Source organism: Eulemur rufifrons, chromosome 7 (assembly GCF_041146395.1).
Source record: "Eulemur rufifrons isolate Redbay chromosome 7, OSU_ERuf_1, whole genome shotgun sequence".
NCBI lineage: Eukaryota > Metazoa > Chordata > Mammalia > Primates > Lemuridae > Eulemur > Eulemur rufifrons.
Genome location: NC_090989.1, coordinates 28,328,590 through 28,349,149, shown reverse-complemented (window position 1 = coordinate 28,349,149; position 20,560 = coordinate 28,328,590).

Here is a 20,560-nt window from a genome sequence, read left to right as displayed (position 1 = left end):
TCAGTAGAGGTGGTTTAAAAATGCTGGGCAATGAGGATGCCAAAAGGTGAGGGGGTGGGGAATTCTGCAGCTGGACATAAAAAGTCGGAAATATTATGATATAGTCAAATGAATGTCATTTCTACCATGTGCACTATTTTTCAAGAGTTAATAAAATCTCAGTGCATAAAGTTCAAATTTTCCATTTATTAACCAATTTAGATAATTAAACCTAGAACACAATAGATATTCTGAGCTGCAACTTTCTAATAGATGCACAAAAATCTTGACACTTTTCCAAGGCATAACCAAAGTCAAAGCCTGTGTGATATTTTAAGAAACAACTGGCGGTGTGGGTGCTATGGCTCGTGCCTCAGTCTCTCAAAGTGCTAGGATTTCAGGCATGACCCTACGACTTTTAGGTTGCAGTGAGTTATGATGATGCCACCGCACTCCAGCTTAGGTGACAGAGTGAGACCCTGTCTCAAGAAAAGAGAGAAACAACTGGGGAATTTTTTTTTAAGGATTTTTACACTTATTCATAATATATTATTGAACATATTACAGATGTGCATGACCAAATTATTTTCACACAAACATAAGCTGTTCTTATATAGAATTGACATTTTATCAAAAAGTTAAAATCTTTGAAGTTTATTTTCTATTTCTTCAACCTTCCTTTTTTGAGCTCTTTTCTTCTCTGAGTTGGTTATAAAATTTTCCCTAATTTCAGGCATCTCAAAAAGTTCTGGGTTTCTCCACTCCTCTCACTCAGATAGATTAGAAAAGACCTGACAGAAGACAATTACTAGAGTTGCATTTGATCTATAAATTATGTTTTGAACTTCCTGAAGATAATGTGCATGTTAAGCTTTTTTACCTCCAAATGAGGAATAATGGCTCATTGACTCTTAAAATCCCAAACCCTAGTCAGCTCCCTAGAGAAAATGAGCTGAAATTGGTCCAGATGAGAATGCTGAAGGTTTACTTCAAGGGGTTCATAATAGTGATAGCCTATAGATCACATTTGGCAGTTTATTTTCAAAGTAAGCAGGTTTCCAAATTAACCTACCTTGAGTAGGTCTTGTGATTCATGGTGAGATCCTTTCTCTGAATAAAGATCTTATTGTGAGTTCCTCAAATCATTGATATACTGATTAACATATGACCTACTAATGTAGAAAAGGATGCTGATTTATTTCTGAATCATGAAGTTTTACTGATTGTCTTGCATGTAGATATTTTAGCTCGCACGTTGCTGTATATAGCTAATGATTTTAATGTCTGTGTTTTACTCCCTAACGAAAAAGAAAAACTCCAGCATGAGGACCTCTCCTCCCTTCTTCCAAAGTCTGCTATGAAAGCCTTCCAACTTGTAACAGACTCTAGAGAACTCTCACCTTTATTGGTATGTCTTCTCTGGTTGACCCCCACATTTGGCTTCCAGTAAACTTTTAGCAAATTATTTTTGCCTCAGCAGCCTTAATTTCAGTTGACAGTAGTAAAAGCATCCTTTTCCTCACTCAGTGGCTTCATCCAGGATACTTCCAGCCCTGTTCTTTTATTAGGCTCTCTCCTTCCAAATACACTGATTTTGAATCCCAGTTTTAGAAAGGGACTCATTGGGTTTGAATCTAAGCTATTATGATAATGAGAAAGTAACTTTAGTCTCATTTTCTTTACTGGTAAATTAGGGATGATCAGAGAATATACAGATGGAACCAGGTAGTTCACACATAATAATGGGTAAGAAGACAGAGTATAGGGGTGAATACGTGGGAAAGTGGGTATAAATAGTATTAGGAGTCTATGCAAGTGCTCTTCTCATTGATTCAATGTTTTCAAGGAAGCAGGAACCAAAACAGAATGATGATTTCTGAGGAGGTGTTGGAGGTTTAAGAGACAGGAAAAGATGCAAAACTGTTATTCAGGTAAATTAAAGTGAATGGACTGGGGCATATGAAGTATGATTGAAATGCAGCACTGAGATTCTTAGTTATAAATTTCAAGTGGGAAAAATAGTGTGGTTCTGCAATTTTTTCTACATATCCAATTGCTTAAGTGTAGGTGAAGATTAGGTAGAAATCTGGATCTAACCAGGGTTGATTATTTTCCAAGCTGATTCAACAAAGTGAATGAGAAACAAGGAAGTTGAGAGTGCATGGGGATGACTGACCATGGAATTTAGGTAAGAAAAAAGGTAAGAGATTAGATTAAGGGGTGAGGGTCAATGTTAAAAATCAATGTTGATAAGATAATAGTTTGGAGGTCCCAGAGACATTGGAAGATTTTTAAAGTCAAGGTATTAAAGGAAATAATTAAAGGAGAAGCTCAGAGAATGAGGTAAATAAAATTGTGAGTATAGAGAAATTGCTGTCATAAGTAATGACACTGTCTGTGGGCCAGCAACATCAGCATCATCTGGTGACTTGTTAGAGCGGCATATTCTAAGGCTCCACTCCAGATCTATCATATCAAAAACTCCAAGAGTAGAACCCAATGGTCTCTTATTTTAACACGTTTAGGAAGTTTTTAGGCACACAATAGTTAGAACCACTGACCTACAATATGTGATATAGGAGTGAGTGCCCGAGGTAGGATGATGTGACATTGAGATATAATATGAAATATATATTTGGTCTTCCTCCCCAGTTCATGACACAGAGCTCCTAAAGGCAATTTCATGAGTGATAGGAATGAGAGGGACATCTCCTGTTATTCATAATAAATGTCTTTCAACCATACCTGAGTTTATGCTAATGACATGACTGGTGGCTGGGGGCTCCAGATTGGCTTCAGAATGGGTGCTGGTCATCAGAAAGACCACAGTAGGATTAGAGGGTTGGAACTGTCAGCCCTCTTACCTCCTCACTTCTAAAGAGGGAAGAGAGGCTGGAGATTGAGTCAATCAACGATGGCCAATGACTTAATCAATCATGCCAATGTAATAAAACCTCCATAATATTCTGTAAATGATGGCGTTTGAAGAGCTTCTGCTTGGTGAACACATCACAGTCCTGGAAGGGTGGTACACACAGAGAGAACATGGAACTTCTGTGCTCCTTTCTTTCTCCTATACCTTGCCCTATGTATCTCTTCCATTTGACTGCTCCTGAGTTATATCCTTTATTATAAGCCAGTAAATGTAAATAAAGTGTTTTTTTGAGTTGTGTGAGCCATTCTAGCAAATTATGGAACCTGGGGAAGGGGTTGTGGGAACTCCTGATTCATAGCCAGTTGCTCAGAATTATGGGAGGCCTGAGATTGCTGTTTAAGCAGGGAGGCAGGGGGGCATGAGTTTTGTGGAACTGAGTCCTTAACTTGTGGGATCTGACACTTTCTCTAGGTAGACAGTGTCAGACTTGAATTCAATGGTAGGACACCAGTCAGTGTCTTGAGAATTGAAGAACTGGCTGGTATGAGAATAAGCCCACACATTTGGTGTCAGAAGTGCTATGAGTAGAAACAGTTCAGGTGGATAACATTGTCATTAGAGCAGGGGAATTCAAAGAACTGAAAAATCAAGATGGCAAATAGTCATCTCTGATTAGATAGTATTCATATCAATTAGAATTAAAACAGGAGTGTGTAGGAAAGAGTTACATTGAACACAGGGTAAAAACTGTCAATCTATTGATTAGAATTCAGTAAAGGCAGTTTTTTAAATTTCTTAAAAATTACCTCCATTTTGACTTTAAATTTTTAATGGAAAAATAGCTATTTTATCTAAGTTATCCCCATTCCAGTACTCTCCATAAACGGAAATTGAAAAAGACTAGAAAAATACTTTGACAAAATATCTGCCCTTTGTATTCCAAGACGAAAACTAACCAATTACATTAAGCACATATTTAAAACTTTTATAATTTTTTCAATTATCATATTTTATATAATTGAACAAGGGGAATTGTTAACCAGACTGCCTGGGGAATAAAGTCTTCTGTTTAATACAGTTTCCTTATTATCTGGATAAGATCTTTGCTGTAGAAAATCTTAATCTTCCTTTGATAATTCTGTTTTCAGAGCCTGATGTTAAATGATTCATGGAACTCTCATTAAATGCCATTGTGCATCTGATTTGGAAATCATGAGAGACTTTTGGTCAGATATTCATAGCAACTCTATATCACTATGTCACTAGACATCTGTCCTTGCTGCCCATGTCACTACTTGTAAGTCTAGTCTTGAGCTTTTGCTACATATTTTATCTTCGAAGATTAAAGATAATGCACTTTTCTGGTGGAAAATGTTTCCTTGGTTGCAGGAGGGACCAGTTTCTGTCTTTTCTATCTAGCTTGGAGCTATGAAAGCACGTGATTTTGGAATCACACAAACCTGAGTTCTACCATGGTTTCTTCCTCTAGCGAACTATGAAATCTACAGCAAGTGAACATTTCAAAGCCTCTGGTCCCACCTTTTTCAAATGCGAAAAATAACGTTAATTGAAAGAATAACTGTGATAGTTAAAAGAAATGGTATCAATGAAGTTCCTGGAACATAGTGTTAACAAATGTTAGCTATCTTCTTTTATAATTCAAAATCCAAATAGATATCAGCTGGTAATTCCAAGATATTAGTATGAAGATAAATGGAGTTTGTTAACTGACTTTACTTTATAGGAAGCAAAATTAACAAACATTTTCTTCCTTCCACACCCACAAAAACTCTGAAACAGACTGTTCCCATCAAGACAGGGACAGTATCCTGTGAGCACATTAGGAGGGGAAGAAGAATATGAGCAAAGAAGAATGATTTTATTATCAGGTACTCTCTTGTTACTGGCAATAACATTTGAAGAACTTAAGGGCATATGAAACAGATGTTAAATGGACTTAGTGCTGGGAAATTTTCATAAGGGTGTTTTATTTCTTCTATGGTAAATCTGGGAACTAATAACATTGCTTTAATAACTCATTCAGCACATTCTTTCCAAAGTAAACTATATTATAAACTTTATTGATATGCTATGCTTTTGAATTAATGATTATAATGTGTCTCATTTGTGAATACATGAAAACTAGCTATATAACAAGAGAAATGTAATTTAGAAACATCTCCAAGGAGGGCTGCATAATTTAACAATTGTTTATGAATTTCTGTCCTTACTGTAAAAGACTAGATATCCTGAATGTGGCTGAAGGTAAAATTACCTCTTTAAGGAATCTTTTTCTCACCATGAGCTATGTCTTTTATTTCCACACAAACTATAGTGATGTCGTACTATGATTAAAAAGAAATCACTTAAAAGTGAGAATAAAGATGTAGCTTATTAACACCTCATTTTGTGGATGAAACCTGCAAAATTAAACCTTTCTTCTAGGGACAAAATGGAGTTAGCTGTGTATACGGAGTGCAAATAGATAGTGTCCCTATTTTACTCTAAATATTTAAGCAGAACTATGTAATTTGTACTTCAAAATCCTATTACAAATTAGCTATGTCACAAGCAGTTACTTGGAAGTGTTAAAATTAGCTCATTAATGATCAAATAGACCTTTTGCTCATTATAATGAGATGTTCCTATAAACCAAAGTTGAAAGATAAAGAGATAGATTTAGGAATCTTCAATCCTTGGAAAAAATTAGCAGTCCTAATTAGGGTAATATTTGCAGAATACTACTTCTACTCAAGCATATTTTCATTTACAATGCATTTTATAAATGTTAACCACACAAATGTTTTTACCTATCAGGAATAATAATTATAGTTATAGATAATTATGCAGGGATAAATTAAACATGTAGATTAAAAGAATTTTCAAGAGTCCCAGAAATAAATGTGATATCAGGCATTCTTATCTAGTACTATATTTGAGTGCCATTTTTGACAATTATAAAAAAATCATAAATGGCTTGGGTATTTAGTTTAGTTATCAAAAAAATATTTCAAGGCATGATTATTTTACAAACACGCCACATGTGTAAACCAAAGCCAAAATCTCTATATTTGAAATCATCTCTAAAAAAAGGAATCAAAATTGACAAAAAGCCAATGGGTTATGGGTACTGTTCTTGGACACCCTGATCACCAAGTAACAAGAGGACCTTTGCTAATAAAAATTCCAATTAGCCACATACCTCATTAAAACCATTTTTGCCCACAAAGGCTGATAGGAGAGAGACAGAATTTTGTGGAATCCCATATATATTTGAGTCACAGATCTACCAATTATTAGTTACCAACAACTTGAAGGACACTGTTGGGGTCTGAAATATTTGGCCTTCTTCTGAAAAAACATCCATTGAGATAGTCAGTTGGATTTTAATTTCAATATTAAATCCCTTGGAAATAATGTATGTTCTCTTGAGATATCAGAAATTATCCATCTCTCTTGGATTATCCTATATTTGAATTACACAGTTAAAATGGCAAGATTTATCAGTCTGTATAAACACATACCAAATTAACCCTTATTCGAATCTCAAAATTTGGTTGCTTGTGATAGCTGAAGAAATTTTCCAGGGTTGATATATTCTGGTAAACTATGGATGATGGCATGCACCCTTTTACTATCTAAACTCACTATTAAAAACACTGTTAAATGGAAAAATCAAGATTGAATGATTATTTTTAATTCTGATAAATTAATACACAGAAAAAGAAATGTATCCATTGTGGACACCTGGAACATACAGTCTCTCTCAGTATATGATTCTGGTTTTTAATACAATTTTTAAATTACTACTTTCCTTTTATTTTCACAAAGCCATAGGTTTTTAATCTGGGGGAGCTTTGAAAAAGTGTTCAGATAATTTTATATATAGGAAAATAAATTTAGGCATGTAAAATTCAGTTTGTGATCTAGCTGGTGGATGGCAACTGAAAAGTTTTCAAGTCCTATAAACAGAAATGAAAGGATAATTTGCCTGAAAATGTTACCTGGACTGTCCTAAAACTCACACAATATGGTATATTCTATATCAGCAATACATAAAGATAGCTTTTCATACCATATGGAACTTATACTTACACTAAATTTAAGCAAGGAATACATACTTGTTATTGGAGTAGGATAATACTTTCACCAGAACTGATTTGCATGAATTGCTATTAAAATATCATTGATGTAGAAATTAAACAATATATTCAGCCCCATATGTATGAGAGACAGAGAAAAAATTCAACTTTAGTAGTTTGACTGCTAAATTCCTTCCCCAAAAGGTCTTTGAGCTTCAAGACAGCTTCAACTATCACTTAGCCTCAGAGTCTAAAGACCCAAACCACATTCCATTGCAGCTCTAAAGTAACCAGACATTTCAAAAGAAACAATCAAAGGCCGTGGCAGGCAGTTACGGTGAGGGAGGAGGAAGAGCCATGGCAAGGGTACAGAGTGAGCCACATGATAGGTTTACCAGAAAAAGAATAAAAGAACACATCAAAAGCAGAGTCCCAGTTACAGTGGAACCCAGGTACCTGATATAGGATTCCCATTTTTTGCAGTTAGCAACTAGGGTTTTTATGTCCTCTGAGGCAGAAGGAATGCCCTTCAATTTTTTCCCCTTTTAATTGCCTGCATAGTTTAGGACTACGCCTTGAATTTAATATCTATTTGCTGAATAAATGATTAATTACTGATGGTGAAAATCTGTCCTCCAGTGCTGTATAATACTGAAGAAGGACTTCAGCTATTCAGGTATCTATTAGAAGTCTTACTCTCTAAAAAGCCTCTGATTAATTATGGATATATGTTTCTGACAATTTCACCCTCACAAGATAGAGGAAACAATGGGGTTGTCTGGCCTCTTGGTTCCTCTTCCTGTGCCTTCCACAGCTTTTGCCTTCCCTGGTACAAAGAGAGACACTTCTCTGGCTCTCAATTCATTTTGCACTTCTGCTAGAATTTCTTTCCATCCTCAAATCTAACCAACTTGTCCTCTGACCAACACTCATTCATGGAGGGACAGACAGTGAAAAGAAATCACACTCTACATCACAAAAGGAAAAGAAGCATCATTTGGCCCAAATGACTGCTTCTTACACTCAGGATGGATATTTCTGACTGATATCAGCACTCTTTTTTTATCCAGGATATCATCGGGGTACAAATGTTTAGGTTACATATATTGCCTTTGCTCCACTCGAGTCAGAGCTATGAGCATGTCCATCTCCCAGGCAGTGCGCACCACATCCATTAGGTGTGAAGATACTCATCCCCTCCTTCCCCTCTCCCACCTGCCTGACACCCAATGAATGTTACTACCATATGTTCACATAAGTATTGATCAATTAATACCAATTTGATGGTGAGTTCATGTGGTGCTTGTTTTTCCATTCTTATGATATTTCACATAGTAGAATGGGCTCTAGCTCCATCCAGAATAATACATGAGGGGTTAGTTCACCATTGTTTTTTGTGGCTGAGTAGTACTCCATGGTATGCATATATCACATTTTATTAATCCACTCATGTACTGATGGGCACTTGGTTTGTTTCCACAGCCTTGCAATTGTGAATTGTGCTGCTATAAACATTTGAATGCAGTGTCTTTTTTATAGAATGTCTTTTTATCCATTGGGTAGATGCCCAATAATGGGATTGCTGGATCAAATGGTAGTTCTACTTGTAGTTCTTTGAGGTATCTCCATATTACTTTCCATAAAGGTTTACTAGTTTGCAGTCCCACCAGCAGTGTATGAGTGTTCCTATCTTTTCACATCCATGCCAACATTTGTTGTTTTGAGACTTCTTGATAACAGCCATTCTCATTGGAGTTAAATGGTATCTCATTGTGGTTGATTTGCATTTCTCTGATGATTAGAGATGTTGAGCATTTTTTCATATGTTTATTGGTCATTAGTCTGTCTTCTTTTGAAAAGTTTCTGTTCATGTCCTTTGCCTACTCTTTAATGGGATTATTTGATTTTTTCTTGTTGATTTTCCTGAGTTCTATATAGATTGTCCCTTTATCGGATGCATAGCATTTGAATATTTTCTCCCATTCTGTAAGTTGTCTATTTGCTCTCATAATAGTTTCCTTGTCTATGCAGAAGCTTTTTAATTTTATCCAGTCCTACATATTTATTTTTGTTGTTTCTGTGATTGCCTTTGGGGTCTTCCTCATAAACTCTTTGCCTATGCCAATGTCTATAGGAGTTTTCTCAGCATTTTCTTCTAGAATTTTTATGGTTTCATGCCTTAGGTTTAAGTCTGTTATCCATAGTGAGTTGATTTTTGTGAGAGGTGAGAGTTACGGATCCTGTTTCATAAATTGACGAACAAATTCAGCAAAGTATCAGGTTACAAAATCAATGTACAGAAATCAGTAGCATTCATATATACCAACAGCTGTCAAACTGACAACCAAATCAAAGACCCTTCACAATAGCAACAAAGAAAATAAAATACCTAGGAATGTACTTATCTAAGGAGGTGAAAGTCCTCTACAGTGAGAACTACAAAAGACTGAGGAAGGAAATAGCCGAGGATGTAAACAGATGGAAAACCATACCATGCCCATGGATTGGCAGATATCAGCACTCTTTTCCACTGGGCCCATGTCCTAGAATGACACTGAGTTAGTTAGACGACAAAAGAGCTGGAAGTTGTTTACTCAAAACTCCCCTAATTACTAAGCCAAACAAATTAAATACTCAGCCTAGCCTTCCTCGTTTCTCCATCTCAGGATTACTGATGGTATTGAAGCTCCTACCCATAACAACCTACAGTTCAAAATTGTTAGTAATTTGCGTAATCTCCTCTCTTTGCCTAGTTAAGCCTCAAGTCCTCCTCCCAGCTGTCCAGTCCTGCATCTAAGCTGAGTCCTCATCACAGCCAACTTCAATTACAGCTGAGGCCATATCAGAAGCTGCAGTTCCTTGAGACCTGATTTGCTGCCATCATCATGGCTAAAACAAAACATTTTGGCATTTAGAAAAGCTAATACATAGGCAATTCCCAATGGAGATCAATTTTTCAAGTTTAAAATTTGTGATATCACCAGGATCACATACCTGGAATAAAACTAGGCTTACATTTAAAAAGGATAAGAATACCTGAAGACTAGAACTTTTTAAAACTCATTATTTTTTCTTCTGTCTTTTAAATTTTGTGATTTGTCAATGTAATTCTTATATGTTTTTAATGAAGCATGCTTTTTGAAATACTAAGTGAATGTAAAATATACTATAATATTTACATCAAAAAGCTACAGGAAGACTATCTGTATGTCCCACAAAGCTCCATCATCTAACTGGTGGTCACTTAATCAAATACAAAAAAAAAAAAAAGAAAGAAAGAAAATTTGTGCTGTATGTCTTAAAAGCCTAAATCTATAAAATGAGGAGAAACTGCACAATTATTCATAATTTTCTCTGTGGAACTGTAACAGATGGATTATAAAGATGATTCCATGATAAACATCTAAATGTGGTTACTACCTTCTGTGCTTTCTTGGTTCATACTTTTATTGTTTTTTTCCTTTATAAACAGATAATACATTCTTTTCTGTTGCAAAGAAAAACTTGCAGATGTATTGAATATGTCATAGTTATTTTTGTTTTCTTTATTGTAGGTGTCTCTGCATAAAGGTAGAGAAAACAAACAGAGCAAAGTCTGGTGTTGGAAAGGGAAGAAAGAAAAATATCTTGAAAATGAATGGAAATGAGAGTTATTTAGAGACAAAAATTCTTATGAGATAGGGAAGCTAGTTATGTAATTAGACTAAGATTCTTTTCTAGTTTCTCCTACTTGTTTATCTCTTATAAGGCACTTATTGATAGCAGAAAAGAAAGAAAGGCTTAGAAAAAAAATGCCTAGGCGTGGTGAAGCTGACGATTTCACAAAGGCATTACTGGAAACTCACCTTTGCAAACATTAGTGATCACAGTATTATACATGTATGCAATGTGAAGACAAGTTAATACACATTGTTGATTGGATGGGTGAGCAAATCATGATTTCCAAAATATAATCAGACACTGATTCATTTTCCATCTGAGATTCCATAATCTTTACATCAAAAATTAAAATTCAGAGGAGGTTGAATACACCTAATTTTTTCAAAGTTAATAATTAACAGGAGCCTAGTATTGCAGATAAATTTGTTTTGTATCATAATCAACACTAAAGAACATCATAGATTTAAACAATATTTACACAGTTAAAACAATATAATCAAATATGAAATACATTATGTGATCTTTTACAAAATGCTTTCAAATATGGAAATTGACCTTTAAACTATTTTTTGATGGAATAATTTTGCAGGTGAAAGAAAAGAAGTGACATGGTTAAGGCAAAATTTTCTATTCAAATTTCTTACTCCTGTATAACAAGTTGTAATGTAGAAAAAATATATCACACCTGAAATTTGAAGTTGTCTTCACATTTATTTAGACATATTTATTCTATTTCAATAAATATAGATATCAAAGTATTTTGGATAATTTTATTCAGCAGTTAAAATATCAAATAGTACAATTATTCTTTAACTGATTACAAGTTTATAACATTTATGTTTTAATGTCATTTTTTTAAATTGTTTAAAATTATTAATGCTGACAGGATTGCTTGTAGAGGTTCTAATTTGAATTTTATATACTTATATTTTTCATTAATGTGATAATTATTTGTGTCCTAATTCATCAAAGAGACTTTTAAGGAGTCTTTTTGAATAAATTTTTAAAAATCAAGTATCACAAACTTTTCTGAAGAACTTCCTAAAACAAAAGCAATAAAAAAAACCCTTTCCTACCTTTTCATGTAGTTAAATTTTTTCATAGTACCTAAAGAGAGTAACAATAAATTAATCAACTAAATTATAATTTTTATTTGTATATCATATGAAATATTATATAAAATGTTCACAAAATCTAGTGTTGATGAGGTTGTACAGCCTGGACATTCAAAGTACCATTTGTGGGAATGAAAATCAGTCCTAGCATGCTGGAGAATGGTTGACTGTGAGTACTAAAAGGTTATGGTCCTTTAAAACAAGAATCCCAATTTTAAAAATATACCCAGGTTTGATAGTCAAGAAAGTTTCAGGGCTATAGAGAAGAGTATTTATCCTAGCATTTTACGTATGTATATATATACACACAGGTATATATACATACATATGTATATATCTAAATATATATTATATTTATATGTAATCAGCCATACAAACCAGATAGCGTTAAATGAAAAAGCAGAAAAACAAAGAACCCACAGAACATGTTTCTCTTTGTGTAAAACTGTAAATGTGTGTATCTATCTATGAAAAATTTTACATCTTGGAAGGATAAGCACCAAAATGTTAACAGTGCTTGTATCGAGAGGACAAGAAATTTTACTTCCTTATAATTTCATATATATACACACACATAAATGAATATATATGCACACATATATAAACATACATACATATTTATGCACACACATATATATATGCACAGATGGTCCACAACTTACAATGATTCAACTTGTGATGTTTCAACTTTATGGTGGTGCAAAAGGGATAACCATTCAGAAGAATACAACTATTCTGTTCTTCACTTTCAGTACAGTATTCAATAAATTACATGAAATATTTAATACTTTATTACAAAATAGGCTCTATGTTAGATAATTTTGCACAATTGCAGGCTAATGTACATGTTCTGAGCACATTTAAGATAGACTAGGCTACACTATGATGTTCAGTAAGTTAGGTATATTAAATACATTTTTGATGTAATGATATTTTCACCTTACAATGGGTTTATAAAGACATAAGCCAAATGTATATGAGGAACATCTATATTGCATTAAACATGTATAATATTTTTCTCTGAAATTATTTGCAACTTTGGAAAGAATGAAATGAATTAAGATGCTTTGTTTCAGGTTGAAATGTTTTTTTTTTTTATTTCAGGGTATTATGGGGTTACATGTTTAGATTACATATATTGCCTTTGCCCCACCTGAGTCAGAGCTTCAAGCATGTCCATCCCCCAGATGGTGCACACTGCACCCATTAGGTGAATATCCTCTATTCCCCACCTTCCTAACACCCAATGAATGTTACTACTGTATGTGCCCTTCAGTGTTAGTCTGTTAAGTCAGTAATTACCAAATTGATGGTGAGTACAAATGGTGCTTATTTCTTCACTCTTGTGATACTTCAATTAGTTGAATTGGGTCCAGCTCTATCCAGGATAGTACAAGAGGTGCTATATCACCATTGTGTTTTGTGGCTCAGTAGTACTCCATGGTATACATATATGACATTTTATTAATCCACTCATGTATTGACAAGCACTTGGGTTGTTTCCACATCTTCGCAATTGTGAATTGTGCTGCTATAAACATTCTAGTGCAGATGTCTTTTTTATAGAATGTCTTTTTTTTTTCCTTTGGGTTGATGCCCAGTAATGGGATTGCTGGATCAGATGGTAGTTCTACTTTTAGCTGTTTGATTTACCTTAATATTACTTTCCACAGAGGTTGTACTAGTTTGCAGTTCCACCAACAGTGTATGAGTGTTCCTATCTCTCTACATCCATTCCAACATTTATTATTTTGGGACTTTTTCACGAAGGCCATTTTCACTGGTGTTAAGTGATATCTCATTGTGGATTTGATTTGCATTTCCCTGATGATTAGAGATATTGAGCATTTTTTCTTACATTTTTTGGCCATTAGTCTATCTTCTTTAGAATAGTTTCTGTTCATGTCCTTTCCCTACTTTTTGATAGGGTTGTTTGATTTTTTTCTTGCTGATTTGCCTGAGTTCTATATAGATTGCAGTTATCAGCCCTTTATCAGATGTGTAGCATGCAAATATTTTCTCCCATTTTGTAGGTTGTCTGTTTGCTCTCAAAATGATTTTGTTTTGAAGTGCCAGAATAATCAACTCATTCTAGAGTAAAACAAAGAGCAATTTTTTACCAAATTGCACAACAAATAGATGGTATCAAGGGTTAGTTAATTCAATATGATCTACTTCTCTGTGATTTTTTTGTCTTTCTATCCATGTTTTCAAGATGGCTATAGCAAACCCAGCCTTACAACTTCATGTGATAACATCCCGTGGCAGGAAAAGTTAAGTGGGAGCATTTTAAAGCTTTGGGGAAGAATTTGAAGGGTTGGAAAAGAGGCATGCGAAGTGTCCTACAATGTGAGGATGACAATTCTCAATAAAGCATTGCCATATGTCCTGAAAGACTTTCTAAGGTCATGAAGGTGAATAACTTGCTTTGGTTTTTTTAATTATCTGAAGCCAAATGTAAGTGCAATTAACATATAAGTGCCAAGTACTTTTGCATAGTTTTAATATACCATGAATTTTCCAGGCATGAAACTATTATGTCTATGAGTAAAGATGGTAGATTTTGTTTAAAGTCTCAATAGGAAAAAAGCATATTCAAATTAAAATCATTTAACAAGGATTTGTTTTGAAAGAGACTATAATACTTCCAAAAGTGTGAGTGGAGAAAGATGGAGGAATCACAATAAGTAACACTGTAGCCCTGAGTTAGTAGCAGCAGAGTCATGGAGAACAATCCACCTTGATTACACAAGGGAACAGCGACCTTGTGAAAGACACAGAGAGGTCAACGAGACCTAGTAAGGAGGGAGACTATGATATAATCCATGAGGCTATTTCCTCCTTCCCTTCAATCTCTTAATACACCCAGAAGCCAAAGAGCAAGGGAGCCTATGATATATTCAATACAAGTCATTCTACTTGGACAAAGCTGGTAAAGGGTGGAGTACAACTTGAAACAAGGAGCAAACAGAAAATATCACCTCTGCCAGTCCAGATCAATCATGTCAACAATGGGAATGGGAGTTTTTGGATTTGGTTATCCAATAAAACATATGCATCACTAGCTTTGCATCTTTGTATTTATAACAATTCAAGATATGGATGCACATATGAAACTTTCGTTATGTTTTATTGTATTTAAACATGTAAATTCTGGCACCACTTACATACATTTTGGATTACAAATTGATTTCAAATTATTTCTTCTTTGTGTTAGCTGAAGCATTACATTAATTTTTAAGTAGAGGCATTGAGTCAGATAGCGCTGAAAACCATTGGCTTAGATTAATCCACATTCATCCTAGAGTTGAGGCAGGCCCATTAAAGAACACAGATGCCTAATACATATATGAAATTGGAGTTCTACTAACCAGAGAAATAGAGAATGCCTCTTAGGGAGGTAACAAATGTTTCTTCTGTGGATTATAACAATATGCATTGTCTTTTGAATTAACAATCTAATAATTAAAAGTTAATTCCCCCATAATGTACAAGACTTTTGGTAAATACTTTGAGACAAATATATATATATATATATATATATATATATGATGCCTATTTTCAAAGAGTTGGCAGTCTAATTGGTGAAGTAAAATAATATGCCTTTTGAAGATCATTATATAGCAGAGAATGTAAGAAATTTATCTCTATAATAATGTCTGCAGTGTGGAGATCCTGTGTTTCCTGAGGACACATTCATATGATCTAATAGCTAACTGAGCAGTGAGCAGCCTAAAGAAACTTTCATGTTTTTGTTTGTTTTTGCCAGCTAACAAATTTCTGGATCAAACCCACCATCCTTTCCTCAGAAACTGGCTGTAGGAAAAGCTGGAACAATTGTAGCTCCACAATAACTTCACCCTGGACATATCTATATTGTCTATATCTAAAGCCTACTTTTCTCAGTCAGTTCACAATGTCAAAGAGCTAAGCTTGGCACAATTGGTCTTTGTGAATCTCTGCCACCAGCTTTTTATCCTAAGTGCTCTCAAAACACCCATTTAATGGACTTTCTTGAAATTGTGCTCAGGATCAATATAAGGCTCATTGATACAGCATTTTTGGAATTCGCCATTTGTTTCTTTATTAAACCTGGGATAGTTGCCCAGCTTCAGGGTTCTGGCATCTCAAATCCTCCCCATGACTCTCTCAAATCACCAATATTGTTCCAACACCATTCCTAGAAGACTTTTCTGTGAAGTGTCTTTATTGGACACTTGAGTTCATTTATTGCAGTAAGAATCTATCATTATCTCCCCCCAAAACTAAACTCACATTTACATATTTTGGGTCACTTTTGAGGGTCTTATCCTTAATATCATAGATCCATTCTATACATTTTAGTTTTAGAAACAATTTATGCTAGCTTCTTTCTGAATTTAACTGAAATTCCTTTTATTATTTATTACCCAAATCACATAATATACTGAAGGCTAAAAGCTGATGTGGAAATAGGAATATGGCTTTTTCTTTTCCTAACTTGGCAAAGATCCTGGTTTCCCATGCAGAAATATAAGCATATTTAAGCATTCAGGCTCTGAGATTCTAAGAAACTTAACAAATAACTTTGATCTGAGTAATTTCAGTCTCTAAATTATAGTATATACCATTGAACATTAACAGAGAAAAAACAAGTAGTGATTATCCGTAAACATTGCCTTCGTGCTGTCCATTCAAAGGAAACCTGGTGTTCTTCTGTTTGGACTCAGAGCAAGAATGTTTAGCTTGTTTTTATATTATTAACAGAGATATGTGACTGTTCACAGAATTCTAATGCTTTTAAGCCATCTCCAAATTATATAGCCCATGAGGAAAATTACATAAGGAAAGTTCATTGTTTTTTGATATAGCTTTTCTCTGAATTAAATTCAGCACTTTCTTATAAACCCTGTCCTTTTGCAGACCATGTATGATAAATATTCATCCAAATTTCTAGCTGTCCACCCAGAGCTACTTCCATAGGAAAAAGGTGTGTTTGAGTGTGTGGGGTGTGTCTTGGTGTTTGTGAGTGTGTTAGAGTGTGTGTGGCTGTGTTTGGGTGTGTGTGGGTGTGTTTGGGTGTGTGTGAATGTGTGTATGGGTCTTTGTGAGTGTGTGTGAGTGTGTGAGAGAGAGTGTGCGTGGGCATGTATGAGTTGAATGTGTGTTTCTGTGTCTAAAGGTGTGTCACAAACAATGTTCATTTGGGTCCAGGTTCTTCTACCAAGTGTACTCCAAAAATCCCATCTGTTTATACTATTTGTAAAGCTATACTAAGTGTTCACAACTCTAGCACTCACAGATTTTAGATTTTGGCAAATAACAACAATAATAATTCAGTGTTAAAGTTAAAAGGAGATTTATTTACTTGTTTGTTTTTCCTTCTACACACAATCATAATGTTGTGTTGCTAACTGCCTTCTGGGAGCAAAGTCATACCAATCATAAATATGTAACCTAAAGTGAGATGCTTATTACTGTGCTGTGAATTCCATCTTCTATCATGTCTTAAAGATGCTACAAACTTGATACATTACTATCTAGATGACATTCCCAGCAAGCCTCCAAAAACATTTTATGAGATTTCAAATGCCATGATTATGAAACAACAAAAGATGTAAAGAAATAAAGAAAGAACAGTATATATATAGAAGACATTAAAACAAATTTCACAATTACAGAAGCTTATAATAAGTGCCAAGCTTTATTCTAAATACCAATTAAATCAGAACCACCACACAGGGAATAAAAGCAAATATTAAGCAATTGTACCAAAAACAACAACATGCATTTTCTCCTGCATGACAGAATTTAGTTTATTATAAGGAAAGCAAAGTACAAGATGCCTATAAGAATCTTTCTACCAAATTTAATAATGTGTACACTAAAAGACTTAAAAAGTCTCTGGATAAAAAACTGGAAAAGAAAAACACTAAAAAGCAAAATGAATATTATGCAACAATAAATAACTGAATTTATTAATATTACATTAGTAATATATTAAATGTACTATTAAGCATTATCATTTCAGCTATTCATTGACCCCAAACTCACTTAACTTCAACTATGCACAACATTGATAAACTATTGATAAATTATTGAGAAAATAAGAGCTTATTGTTTTACAGGTCCTTCTAAAGCCTTTATATATGTCATTTCATGCAATTCTTACAATGAATCTATAAGTATATACTCACTTCATTATTTCACAAAGGAGGAAATTGAGTCATATAGAGAGTAACAATGTCACTCAAATAATCAGTGGCATAGTTGAAATTTGATGTCATATTCTAGTAGAGTATAATTTAAGGAACCAGTACAAATGATTGTTGAAAGCATGGAATTTGGGGCAAATGGCTTAAATTCAAAACCTAACTCATTTCCTAGTAGTTGTATGATCTTGGGATATTTCCCTTACATCTCTGTATCTTAGTTTCATATTTATACCACTTTATGCCTTGCATATGAGCTGGTGAGCATTATACTAGTTTATAATCCTAAGACATCTAGAACAATATCTATCTCTTAATACATATTAACCATCTTGTACCATTTTCTTCACCTGAGTAGTTCATGGTCAGATAGAAATCAATGTCAATATGGATAAATGTTCATAAGTAAACAGGAAGAAATACAAAACCATGTAAACATCCCCAATTTACTGGAAAACATATTTGAAAGCTATTTTAAATTAAAAAGGACAAGGAAAAGTTGCTAAAGACATTGGTGAATCAGTGATGGGAAGCTTTGAGGCATGTCTGGAATATTGTCTTGGAGACTCAGACTAAAAAATAATTTTGACAAAAGGAAGGAGATGATTGAATACTGTTATGGAGAAGACATTTTCTGAAGTCAGCAGAGATAGAATAGACAAATATGGTATGAAGAATGATATTAAGTAATAATGTCTACAAAGTACTTTATAAAGAGTAATACATGTAAAATGTATTAAGTGTAAATGATCATGATAATTATAGTACCATTATTTCCTAATACAACTACATCCACATCACTTGGCCATGTGAGATCAATTTTCCCATACCTTGGGAAATACCAATGACTTCCAGTCATAGGTATCAGAAATGTCTGTCCACACCTGAGCAGACACATATAGCTATTGGATAAAATCGCCTATATCTTCAAATGCAATTTTTCTCAAATTTTTATTTTGAAAAAATGCACATAACATAAAATTTGCCATCTTAACCACTTTTAAGTGTAAACTTCAGTGTTACTAAATGCATTTTCAGTGTTGCGCAACCATCGTCACCATCCATCTCCATAATTCTTTTTCTTTTGTAAAACTGGACCTCTGTACCAGCTAAATAATGATTCTTCATTCCATCCTCCTCCAAGGCAACCACCATTCTATGTTCTGTCTCTATGAATCACACATTGTGAAATGCAATTTTTAAGATATTAAGTATCTATTGTCAGTGAGCAAAGTGGAGGCTAATATCAACACCTATTCCTTCACTGAGTTCTCAGACCACATTAGAATATAGTTACATATTCATCTTTTATTAAATTACAGACTTATTCTTTCTTTCTGGTGCAAAAGTATCTTCTTTGAAGATTGTGGCATCTACTGCTATCTGAATACCTTCCTGGGTCTGTCATCCACAGGTCATTAGCCTCTTGCTTCATCTTCCACTTAATGATAAATTCTGTTTATCATATAACAGTACCCTTTCCCTCAGTGCAGTTCCCTGACTGTCTTGGAAGCACTTACTCTGGCTACTCATCACTGTTACCCACAGTAGTTTATTCCAAAACTACTTCACATCTAAGAAAATAGGTTCAAATTTTGTGCTGACTATACTTTCCCAGTACTTCAGGTGTCCTGTATCACTTTTTCATCTGCTCTTGCTTTTCATCTACTTAGAGATACCTAGGTTCATTGACCTCCCCAGTTTATCAATTTTTTTTTATTTAATCCAAGCCTTTATGGATCTCTACAATGTGTATATGTCCTCAGGAATTATGGTCTTACAATGTGCATATGACAATAGTCCCTGTTCCGGGCATTATGGACATGAGAATAAATAAATCCTGGCCTCTGCCTAGGAGCTAATTAGGAGCTAATTTCCAGACTAATAAAAAGACAGTTCAATCTACAAAAAATGATGTTCATATTTTGATAGAGGTTGCATTGAATCTGTAGATCACTTTGGGTAGTACAAACATTTTAACAATGTTGATTCTGCTGATCTGTGCACATGGTATATTTTTCCATCTGTTTACTTCCTCTGCTATTTCCTTCCTCAGTGTTTTGTAGTTCTCCCTGAAGTGTTCTTTCACCTCCTTAGTAAAATATATTACTAGATATTTTATAATTTTTCTTGCTATTTTGAAAGGTATTGAGTCTTTGATTTGGTTCTCATCTTGACTGTTGTTGTATATGAATGCTACTGATTTGTGCACATTGATTTTGTAACCTGAGACTTTGCTAAATTTATTTAGCAATTCCAGGAGTCTCCTGGCAGAATCCTTTGTATTTTCTAGATGTAATATCATATGATCAGCAAAGAGCAATAATTTGATCTCTTCTGCTCCCATTTGGATATCCTTGATTTCTTTCTCTTGTCCAATTGCTCTGGCTAGGACTTCCAGCACTATGTTGAATAGAAGTGGTAATAGTGGCCACCTTGCCTGGTTCTGGTTCTAAGCAGGAAAGCTTTCAATTTCTTCCCAATCAATATGATGTTGGCTGTGGTGTTGTCATGTATGGCTTTTATAATTTATAGGTAAGTCCCATCTATGCCCATTTTGTTAAGTATTCTTATCATAAAAGGGTACTGAATTTTGTCAAATGCATCTATTGAGAGGATGATATGGTCTTTATTTCATAAAGACCCCAAAAGCAAGCA